This window comes from Callithrix jacchus, chromosome 6, assembly GCF_049354715.1.
Source record: "Callithrix jacchus isolate 240 chromosome 6, calJac240_pri, whole genome shotgun sequence".
Lineage (NCBI taxonomy): Eukaryota > Metazoa > Chordata > Mammalia > Primates > Cebidae > Callithrix > Callithrix jacchus.
In genome coordinates this window covers 152,993,584-153,005,203 of record NC_133507.1, presented here as the reverse complement: position 1 = coordinate 153,005,203, position 11,620 = coordinate 152,993,584, and the positions used below count along the sequence as shown (strand labels likewise).

The 11,620-nt window shown below is 45.7% G+C and overlaps 1 long non-coding RNA gene across 1 annotated transcript; it reads right to left on the bottom strand.

Moving 5' to 3' along the window:
- Positions 1-4,830: 4,830 nt before the first annotated feature.
- On the bottom strand, positions 4,831-8,693 carry LOC118154818 (uncharacterized). Its single transcript, XR_013519155.1, has 4 exons — positions 8,580-8,693; positions 7,397-7,530; positions 6,320-6,480; positions 4,831-6,070 (listed from the first exon to the last, which is right to left on the bottom strand). It is a non-coding gene; the product is annotated as an uncharacterized LOC118154818 (long non-coding RNA).
- Positions 8,694-11,620: the final 2,927 nt, after the last annotated feature.

Sequence of the window (11,620 nt, the reverse complement as noted above, 5' to 3'; positions counted from 1 at the left end):
GAAATGAAGGAGAAAATGCTAAGGGCAGCCAGAGAGAAAGGTCAGGTCACCCACAAAGGGAAGCCCATCAGACTCACAGCAGATCTCTCAGCAGAAACCCTACAAGCCAGAAGAGAGTGGGGGACAATATTCAACATCCTTAGAGAAAAGAACTTTCAACCCAGAATTTCATATCCAGCCAGACTGAGCTTCATAAGTGAAGGAAAAATAAAATCCTTTGTGAACAAGCAAGTACTCAGAGATTTTGTCACCACCAGGCCTGCTTTACAAGAGCTCCTGAAAGAGGCACTACACATAGAAAGGAACAACCAGTACCAGCCATTCCAAAAATATACCAAATGGTAAAGAGCATCAACAAAATGAAGAATCTGCATCAACTAACGGGCAAAACAGCCAGCTAGCATCAAAATGGCAGTATCAAATTCACACATAACAATATTAACCCTAAATGTAAATGGGCTAAATGCACCAATCAAAAGACATAGACTGGCAAATTGGATAAAAAGCCAAAACCCATCTGTGTGCTGTATCCAGGAAACCCATCTCACATGCAAGGATACACAAAGGCTCAAAATAAAGGGATGGAGGAAGATTTACCAAGCAAATGGAGAGCAAAGAAAAGCAGGAGTTGCAATTCTCGTCTCTGATAAAATAGACTTTAAATCAACAAAGATCAAAAGAGACAAAGAAGGCCATTACATAATGGTAAAAGGATCGATACAACAAGAAGAGCTAACGATCCTAAGTATATATGGACCCAATACAGGAGCACCCAGATATATAAGGCAAGTTCTTAATGACTTACAAAGAGACTTAGACTCCCACACAATAATAGTGGGAGACTTTAACACTCCACTGTCAATATTAGACAGATCAACCAGACAGAAAATTAACAAGGATATCCAGGACTTGAACCAAGACCTGGAGCAAGCAAACCTGATAGACATTTACAGAACTCTCCACCCAAAATCCACAGAATATACATTCTTCTCAGCACCACATCAAACCTACTCTAAAATTGACTACATAATTGGAAGTCAATCACTCCTCAGCAAATGCAAAACAACTGAAATAATAACAAACAGTCTCTCAGACCATAGTGCAATCAAGTTAGAACTCAGAATTCAGAAACGAACTCAGAACCTCACAGCTTCATGGAAACTGAACAACTGGCTCTTGAATGTTGACTGGATAAACAATGAAATGAAGGCAGAAATAAAGAAGTTCTTCAAAACCAACGAGAATGAAGACACAGCATACCAGAATCTCTGGGACACATTTAAAGCAGTCTCTAGAGGAAAATATATAGCTATAAGTGCCCACATGAGAAGAGTGGAGCGATCCAAAATTGACACCCTAACATCAAAATTGAAAGAGCTGGAGGAGCAAGATGAAAAAAACTCAAAACCTAGCAGAAGACAAGAAAAAACTAAGATCAGAGCAGAACTGAAGGAGATAGAGATACAAAAAACCCTTCAAAAAATCAATAAATCCAAGAGCTGTTTTTTTGAAAAGATCAATAAAATAGACAGACCACTAGCCAGGTTGATAAAAAAGAAAAGAGAGAATAACCAAATAGATGCAATAAAAAACAATAAAGGGGAAATCACCACAGATTCCACAGAAATTCAAACCATCATCAGAGAATATTACAAACAACTCTATGCACATAAACTGTAAACCTGGAAGAAATGGATAAATTCTTGGACACTTGTGTCCTCCCAAGCCTAAACCAGGAGGAAGCCGAAACTATGAATAGACCAATAACAAGGTCTGAAGTTGAGGCAGCAATTAAGAACCTACCACACAAAAAAAGCCCAGGTCCTGATGGGTTCACAGCTGAATTCTACCAGACACACAAAGAGGAGCTGGTACCATTCCTTCTGAAACTATTCCAGATAATCCAAAGAGAGGGAATCCTTCCCAAATCATTTTATGAGACCAACATCATCCTGATACCAAAACCTGGCAGAGACTCAACAAGAAAAGAAAACTTCAGGCCAATATCCATGATGAACATAGACACAAAAATCTTCAATAAAATACTGGCAAACCGATTGCAACAGCACATCAAAAACTTATCCATCATGATCAAGTAGGATTCATCCCAGGGATGCAAGGCTGATTCAACATACCCAAGTCTATAAACGTAATTCACCACATAAACAGAACCAAAACCAAAAACCACATGATTATCTCAATCGATGCAGAGAAGGCCTTTGACAAAATTCAACAGCTCTTTATGCTAAAAACCCTCAATAAACTCGGTATTGATGGAACGTATCTCAAAATAATAAAAGTTATTTACGACAAACCAACAGGCAATATCATACTGAATGGGCAAAAACTGGAAGCATTCCCTTTGAAATCTGGCACTAGCAAGGATGCCCTCTCTCACCACTCCTATTCAATATAATACTGGAAGTTCTAGGCAGAGCAATCAGGCAAGAAAGAGAAATAAAAGGTATACAAATAGGAAAGGAGGAAGCCAAATTGTCTCTATTTGCAGATGACATGATAATATATCGAGAAGACCCCATCGTCTCAGCCCAAAAACTCCTGAAACTGATAAGCAACTTCAGCAAAGTCTCAGGATATAAAATTAATGTGCAAAAATCACAAGCATTCCTCTACACCAATAACAGACTTAAAGAGAGCCAAATCAAGAACGAACTGCCATTCACAATTGCTACAAAGAGAATAAAATACCTAGGAATACAACTTACGAGGAATGTAAGGGACCTCTTCAAGGAGAACTACAAAGCACTGCTCAACTAAATAAGAGAGGACACAAACAGATGGAGAGACATTCCATGTTCATGGTTAGGAAGAATCAATATTGTGAAAATGGCCATACTGCCCAAAGTAATTTACAGACTCAACGCTATCCCCATCGAGCTACCATTGACTTTCTTCACAGAACTGGAAAAAACCACCTTGAACTTCATACGGAACCAAAAGAGAGCCCGCATAGCCAAGTCAATTCTAAGCAAAAAGAACACAGCAGGAGACATCACACTACTGGACTTCAAACTATACTACAGGGCTACAGTAATCAAAACAGCGTGGTACTGGTACCAAAACAGAGATATACACCAATGGAACAGAACAGAGGCATTGGAGGCAACACAACATATCTACAACCATACAATCTTTGATAAACCTGACAAAAACAAGCAATGGGGAAAGGATTCCCTGTTTAATAAATGGTGTTGGGAAAACTGGCTAGCCATGTGCAGAAAGCAGAAACTGGACCCCTTCCTGACACCTTACACTAAAATTAACTCCAGATGGATTAAAGACTTAAACGTAAGACCTGGCACCATAAAAATCCTAGAAGAAAATCCAGGCAAAACCATTCAGGACATAGGAGTAGGCAAGGACTTCATGACCAAAACACCAAAAGCATTGTCAGCAAAAGCCAAAACAGACAAATGGGACCTAATCAAACTCCACAGCTTCTGCACGGCAAAAGAAACAGTCACTAGAGTTAATTGGCAACCAACAGAATGGGAAAAAATTTTTGCAGTTTACCCATCTAAGGGCTGATATCTAGAATTTACAAGAAACTCAAACAGATTTACAGGAAAAAAACAAACAAGCTCATTCAAAAATGGGCAAAGGATATGAACAGACAGTATACAAAAGAAGACATACGTGACGCCAACAAACATATGAAAAAATGCTCATCATCACTGGTCATCAGAGAGATGCAAATCAAAACCACATTGAGATACCATCTTACGCCAGTTAGAATGGTGATCATTAAACAATCTGGAGACAACAGATGCTGGAGAGGATGTGGAGAAATAGGAACACTTTTACACTGCTGGTGGGAGTGTAAATTAGTTCAACCACTGTGGAAGACAGTGTGGAGATTCCTCAAAGACCTAGAAATAGAAATTCCATTTGACCCAGCAATCCCATTACTGGGTATATACCCAAAGGACTATAAATCATTCTACTATAAGGACACATGCACACGAATGTTCATTGCAGCACTGTTTACAATAGCAAAGACCTGGAACCAACCCAAATGCCCATCGATGATAGACTGGACTGGAAAAATGTGGCACGTATATACCACGGACTATTATGCAGCAATCAAAAATGATGAGTTCGTGTCCTTTGTAAGGACATGGATGAATCTGGAGAACATCATTCTCAGCAAACTGACAAAGAACAGAAAATGAAATACCTCATATTCTCACTCATAGGTGGGTGATGAACAATGAGAATACATGGACACAGGGAGGGGAGCACTATACACTGGGGTCTATTGGGGGGAATAGGGGAGGGACAGCGGGGCAGGGGAGCTGGGGAGGAATAGCATGGGGAGAAATGCCAGATGTGGGTGAAGGGGAGGAAGACAGCAAATCATGCTGCCTCGTGTGTACCTATGCAACTATCTTTCATGTTCCGCACATGTACCCCAAAATCTAAAATGCAATAAAAAAAAAAGTGAAACTCCGTCTCAAAAAAAAAAAAAAAAAAAAGAATTGTTATTATCTAAAGACATGGAACCAATGGAAAGAAGTGTGTGGGTTAAGATAAGGGGTTGTGGGCCGGGCGCGGTGGCTCACGCCTGTAATCCCAGCACTTTGGGAGGCCGAGGCGGGTGGATCACGAGATCAAGAGACCGAGACCATCCTGGTCAACATGGTGAAACCCCGTCTCTACTAAAAATACAAAAAATTAGCTGGGCATGGTGGCGCGTGCCTGTGAAAAAAAAAAAAAAAAAAAAAAAGATAAGGGGTTGTGTAGACCAAGGTTCTTAGTATGTAGATGAAATCTCATAGGTGACTGCCCTTAGAGGCAATAAATGACAAATGTTTCCTATTCAGATCTTTTTTTTTTTTTTGAGACAGAGTCTCACTCTTGTTACCCAGGCTGGAGTGCAATGGCGCGATCTTGGCTCACCGCAACCTCCGCCTCCTGGGTTCAGGCAATTCTCCTGCCTCAGCCTCCTGAGTAGCTGGGATTACAGGCGTGCACCACCATGCCCAGCTAATTTTTGTATTTTTAGTAGAGACGGGGTTTCACTATGTTGACCAGGATTGTCTCGATCTCTTGACCTCGTGATCCACCCTCCTCGGCCTCCTAAAGTGCTGGGATTACAGGCGTGAGCCACCGCGCCCGGTGATAATAACAATTCTTTCAGACAACTGCCAATCAGAAAATCTTTAGGCCAGGTGCACCTGTAATTCCAGCACTTTGGGAGGCCAAGGTGGGCGGATCACAAGGTCAAGAGATTGAGACCATTCTGGCCAACATGGTGAAATCCCATCTCTACTAAAAATACAGAAATTAGTTGGGCATGGTGGTGCGAGCCTGTAATCCCAGCTACTCGGGAGGCTAAGGCAGGAGAATCCCTTGAACCCAGGAGATGGAGGTTGTAGTGGCTTGCAGGCACATGGGGCTGCGGACAGGTGTGGGGAGGAAGGGCTGGGGTGCCAGCCAGGAGGAACAGCAGCAAGACAGACAGAGGTGGGCCTCTGGGGGGAAGCTGCAGGAACATACTCCCTAAATCCTGGAAGGCTAACTCTGGAAGGAGGAGCAGGAGGTCGTACTTTCTCCTGGAGGCCCTGGGAGCAGTGAAGGGTTCTGGGCAGGAGGGGCACGTGGGAAGGGGCTGTGGGAGGAGGGCTCCGGGATGGCCCTGTGGGAGCCTGCCTGCCATGCTGCCACCAGGTGGGCATTGCTTTTTTGCAAATGTTCCCCAGAAAGACAGGCCCTGTTTTTCAGGCCAAAACAGGAAGGGCAGGGTCAGGAAGTCCAGCCACATTTAGAAAGAATAGAGCAAAAGCCTCACCTGGCCCACACCGAGATGTGTTTGTGGGGGCTGGTGAGCAGAGCTTAGAAATGAGGACTTGGGAGCCAGCGCTGTCAGCAGAGGGTGTTCTCCCCAGCACGTCCCCTGGAGGTCATGGACCCCGAGCCTGCAGACACCAGCCCAGGGCCGGGGGCCCTCACCCCCAGTGCTGTGTCTGCGCTCAGCAGCCACCTCAGTTGTTCTTTGGCTTCTGCAGTGGACTGAATGATGCTCTTGAAAGACACGTGCACCTGGACCCTGTGAATGTGACCTTATTTGGAATAGGGTCTTTGTGGAAGTAATGAAGTTAAGGATCATGCTGGATTCAGGGTGGGCCCTAAACCCAACGCCTGGACTCCTGATGAGAGAAAGGGGATTGAGGACGAGATCCCGGCTGGGTGCAGTGGCTCACGCCTGTAATCCCAACACTTTGGGAGGCTGAGGTGGGTGGATCACTTGAGTCCGGGAGCTCAAGATCAGCCCGGGCAACAAAATGAGACCCTGTACCTGCAAAAAATTAGCTGGGTATGGTGGTGCGCACCCAGCTACCAGGAGGCAGAGGTGGGAGGATCACTTGAGCCCGGGGAAGTCAAGGCTGCAGTGGTGTTGTCACGGTTCACTGGATGAGCCCACTGCACTCCAGCCTGGGAGAGAGTGCGATCTTGTCCCTCAAAAAAGGAACAAAGAAAAAGAGAGTGAGACACAGAGGGGGAGGCCATGTGAAAACAAAGGCAGAGATGGGAGCTGAGCTTAGAAAGCTCGGGGTTGCCACAGCCACTGGAAGCCAGGAGAAGGGCAGGGAACAGATTCTCCTTCACAGCCTCCCAAAGGAGCCACGCCTGCCAGCACCTTGACTTTGCCTTTCTGGTCTCCAGAACTGTGAGAGAACAAAGGCATCAAGCTGAGGGCAGCAGATGCAGCTTCCTGGGGCAATCGGAGGTGTCGAGAAAGCTGATGTTCAAACACATTTGAGAAGCGCTGTGTGAAACTAGAGATTTCTTTGCTGAGGAGCTTCTCAGAGCCTTTAAGAAGCTAAAGAGCTTCGGGAATCTCCAGGGGAGGGGGAAAGGTCAGTATTGCACACAGATTCGCAAACTTGTTTAACCCAGGAACCCTTATGTGTTATTCAGCTTGGACTCCCATAACAAAAATCACAGTCTGGGTGGCTTAAACAGAATATAAACCAATTTATATTCTCACAGTTCTGGAGACATCCGAGATCAAGGTGCCAGGAGGGTTGGTCCTGGTGAGGCCTCCTTGTGGCCTCACATGTGGCCTTTTGTCTGAGCACATGCACTTCTGATGTCTCTTATGAGGCCACCAGTCCTACTGAATTAAGGTCTCACCCTTAAAACCACATTTAACCTTAATTATCTCCTCAAAGGTCCTTCCTCTAAATACAGTGGCAATGAGGGTTAAAGCTTCAACATATACATTTGGAGGTGGAGGCCAGGTGTGGTGGCTCACGCCTGTAATCCTAGCATTTAGGGAGGTCGAGGCAGGCGGATCACTTGAGATCAGGAGTTTGAGACCAGCCTGGCCAACATAGTGAAACCCCATCTCTACTAAAAATACAAAAATTACCTGTGCTTGGTGACATGAGCCTGTAGTCCCAGCTACTCGGGAGGGTGAGGCAGGAGAATTGCTTGAATCTGGGTGGCAGAGGTTGTGGTGAGCTGAGATGGCACCATTGCACTCCTGGGCAACAGAGTGAGACTCTGTCTCAAAAAATAATAAATAAATGATAAAATAAATTTGGAGGCGGGGGACAAATTGTAACCCATAACATCTTATTTCATGGGACTGGTGTCCCCAGATACATCTGGGAAAATGCACTTTTAATCACCTTGCACTCGATCCCAGGAGGATGGGGTTACTGTTAGCTGGCAAGTGCTGCCGTCCGTTCCTGCCTGTTTGTAAGGAAATCCTTGGCAGCAGCAAAGAGGAGAGAACATGCGGTAGATACGCTTTTATTGTCTGTTTTTCTGAGACAGCGTCTTGCTCTGTTGTCCAGGCTGGAATGCAGTGGCACCATCTTGCCTCACTGCAAACTCTACCTCCCAGGCTCAAGTGATCCTCTTACCTCAGCCTCACAAGTAGCTGGGACTACATGCATGAGCCACCGTACCTGGCTAATTTTTAAAATTTTTTGTAGAGATGAAGTTTCACTATGTTGCCCAGGCTGGTCTCAGACTCCCAGCTCAAGTGATCCTCCCACCTTGGCCTCCCAGTGTGCTGGGATTACAAGTGTGAGCCACTGCAACTCAGCCAGATACTTTTTAAAAGTCTACAATATTGGCCAGGCGCGGTGGCTCATGCCTGTAATCCCAGCACTTTGGGAGGCCGAGGTGGGCCGATCACGAGGACAAGAGATAGAGACCATCTTGGCCAACATGGTAAAACCCCATCTCTACTAAAAGTACAAAAAATTAGCCAGGTGTGGTGGTACATGCTTGTAGTCCCAGCTGCTCGGGAGGCTGAGGCAGGAGAATTGCTTGAACCCAGGAGGCGGAGGTTGCAGTGAGCCGAGATCATGACACTGTACTCCAGCCTGGTGACAGAGTGAGACTCCGCCTCAAAAAAAAAAAAAAAAAAAAAGCATTTGTGTGCTGGGGCTTGGCCTCTCTTGCTGCTTTTCGAGACCAGCTGCCATGTGAAGTCTGGTCTGCTTGATGAGGAGATTAGCTCAGCTTGCCCCGTCACCCCCGTCAAATGCAGACATGTGAGTGAGGCCATCTGGGACCCAGACCAACCAGCTCCCACCCACCTGCCAGCTGACTGTGGCCACAGAGTGAATCAGGTGACACCAGCAGAAAAACTGAGGTAGGAGGTGGGACTCGACTCCAGAAGCAGGCTCAAACACCCGACCAAATTGAGGACTAGCTAAAACAGGTTGGGGCAGAAGCAGCTTTCCATAAGACCCGCCCACCACTGTGCCATGTTAGTTTACCATTGCCATGGCAACCTCTGGAAGTTACCATCCCTTTCCATGGCAACAACCCAATGACCCAGAAGTTACCACTCTCATCCTAGAAATTTCTGCATATAATTACAAGTGGATATAAGTATGAATGCAGAATGGCCTCTGAGCTGTTATTCTGGGCACACTGTCTATGGGGCAGGCCTGCTCTGCTAGGAGCAGTACCTATGCTGCTGTGCACAGATGCGTCAATAGAAGTTGCTGTTTAACTTCCCCAACTTACCCTTGAATTCTTTCCTGGGCAAAGTCGAGAACACTCTCAGGCTAAGCCCCAGTTTTGGGGCTTACCTGACCTGTGTCAGAAACACTCGGCTAAGCCCAATCCAAATATAATAATAACAATAATTGCAGTTGCTTTTTTTTTTTTTTTTTGAGACAGAGTCTTACTCTGTCACCCAGGCTGGAGTGCATTGGTGTGATCTCAGCTCACTGTAACCTCAGCCTCCTGGGTTCAGTCAATTCCCCTGCCTCAGCCTCCCGAGTAGCTGGGACTACAGGCGTGCACCACCACAGCTGTCTACTTTTTGCATTTTTAGTGGAGACAGATTTTTGCCATGTTGGCCATGCTGGTCTTGAACTCCTGACCTCAATTGATCTGCCCACCTCGTCATCCCAAAGTGCAGGGATTACAGGTGTGAGCCACCGCCAAGCCGTTGCTTAAAATTACTCAGTTGTGAGGTGGTTTGTTACGTGGTAAGGGCCAACGGATCCCAAACATCTTAGAAGATACCTGTGGCAGGCCGGGTGCGGTGGCTTACGCCTATAATCCCAGCACTTTGGGAGGCCGAGGTGGGTGGATCACAAGGTCAAGAGATCGAGACCATCCTGGTCAAGAAGGTGAAACCCTGTCTCTACTAAAAATACAAAAATTAGCTGGGCATGTGGTGCGTGCCTGTAATCCCAGCTACTCGGGAGGCTGAGGCAGGAGAATTGTGTGAACCCAGGAGGCAGAGGTTGCGGTGAGCCAAGATGGCGCCATTGCACTCCAGCCTGGGTAACAAGAGTGAAACTCCGTCTCAAAAAAAAAAAAAAAATTTGTTTTAAAGACATCAGCATGATGAGTATCAGGTGAAGAGTCTTAAAACTGATACCCTGCCAAAACAGGATGTGAACTTTATTAGGCCAGCTTCGGAAATTACCCATAGACTGTCCCAGAGGAAATTCAAAACATGTTTTAAATTACGGAATGTGTTTAACACGTAAAAACTGGCCTTGCTTGAATACTCTTGAATATCCCATTGGAAGGAGTTGGTGAGACAGGGTTTACCGGCAAAAATTTTCCTCAAAGAAATGGCATCATCTGAAAACCAAACTGATGAGACTGTCTTGGTAGGGTTGGGCAGGGGCAAGAGAACGGGGTGGGGGGGTGGGGTAAACCTGGGTAGGGTGGGGGAGGTGGGAGGAGTCCTGGGTGTAGGGAGAACCCCAGATGCCCTCCCCAGCCAGACTCGGCTCTCTGCTGCCCCCCAGTGCTGGTTCTATGGCATCTCAGGAGAGTGTAGCCTGTAATTATGTGGGTTGGCTGATTGCTCAGACCTGAGGCTGTGCCCCAGACCTGAAGCGGCGAGGTGAGTATGAGTTTTGTGCTCTGTACCTCACTCCTGCCCCTCCCCCAAAAGCTGCCCATTCACTGTCACGCCACAACGTGTCCAGTGACAGGAGATCATGAATCATTAGCAACCACTGACTCTTCTGGAACAATTTAATTTTGGGGTCCCGTTAGCATCGTATTCAATACACAGAAGGTCATCCAAACCCCACACTAAGTGTAAGTTCCGTCCACACTAATTATATGTGAGTTGACTTGCATTGATATTGAACGTTTTGTTTTGGCGGTTAAATACACATACAACGTTCCGTGTTAAAGTGCGCAATTCAGTGGTATTAAGACCATCACAAGATCGTGTGCCCACCACTGTTTAGTTCCCGAGCTTTTCTGTCACCCCAGATGGCATCCCACACCCATTAAGCAGTCATTATATTTGACTTTTGACATAAGGTTAAAATTCCTAGACATTTAAACATCTATTAACTTTGAAATGACATTTTAATTTTTATATTTGGAGTCAAATTTTTTTTTTTTTTTGAGATTGAGATTTGCTCTTGTTGCCCAGGCTAGAATGCAATGGCGCAACTGGGCTCATTGCAGCCTCCACCTCCTGGGTTCAAGTGATTCTCCTGCCTCAGCCTCCTGAGTAGCTGGGATTGCAAGTGCTTGCCACCATGCCCGGCTAATTTTTTGTATTTTTACTAGAGACAGGGTTTCCCCGTGCTGGCCAGGCTGGTCTCGAACTCCTGACTTCGTGATCTGCCCACCCCAGCCTCCCAAAGTGCTGGGATTACAGGTGTGAGCCACTGCACCTGGCCAGGAGTCAGTTAATTATTTTTTAATAATTTATTTATTTTACTTTAGGTGCATACTATATCTGGCATATCTCCCCATGTTATCCCTCCGCACCCCCTATTGTCTCTCCCCTACCTGACCCCCAACTGTCCCCTGTGTGTGATGCTCCTCTCCCTGAGTCCACGTGGTCTCGTTGTGCAACACCCACCTATGAGTGAGAACATATGGTGCTTGGCTTTCTGTTCTTGGGTCCGTTTGCTAAGAATGATGGTTTCTAGATTCATCCAAGTCCCTACAAAGGACACGAACTCATCGTTTTTTATGGCTATGTAGTATTCCATGGTGTATGTGTTCCACATTTTCTTTGTCCAGTCTATCATTGATGGGTATTTGGGTTGGTTCCAGGTCTTTGCTATTGTACACAGGGCTGCAATGAACATACGTGTGCATGTATCTTTATAGAAGAATGATTTATAGTTCTTTG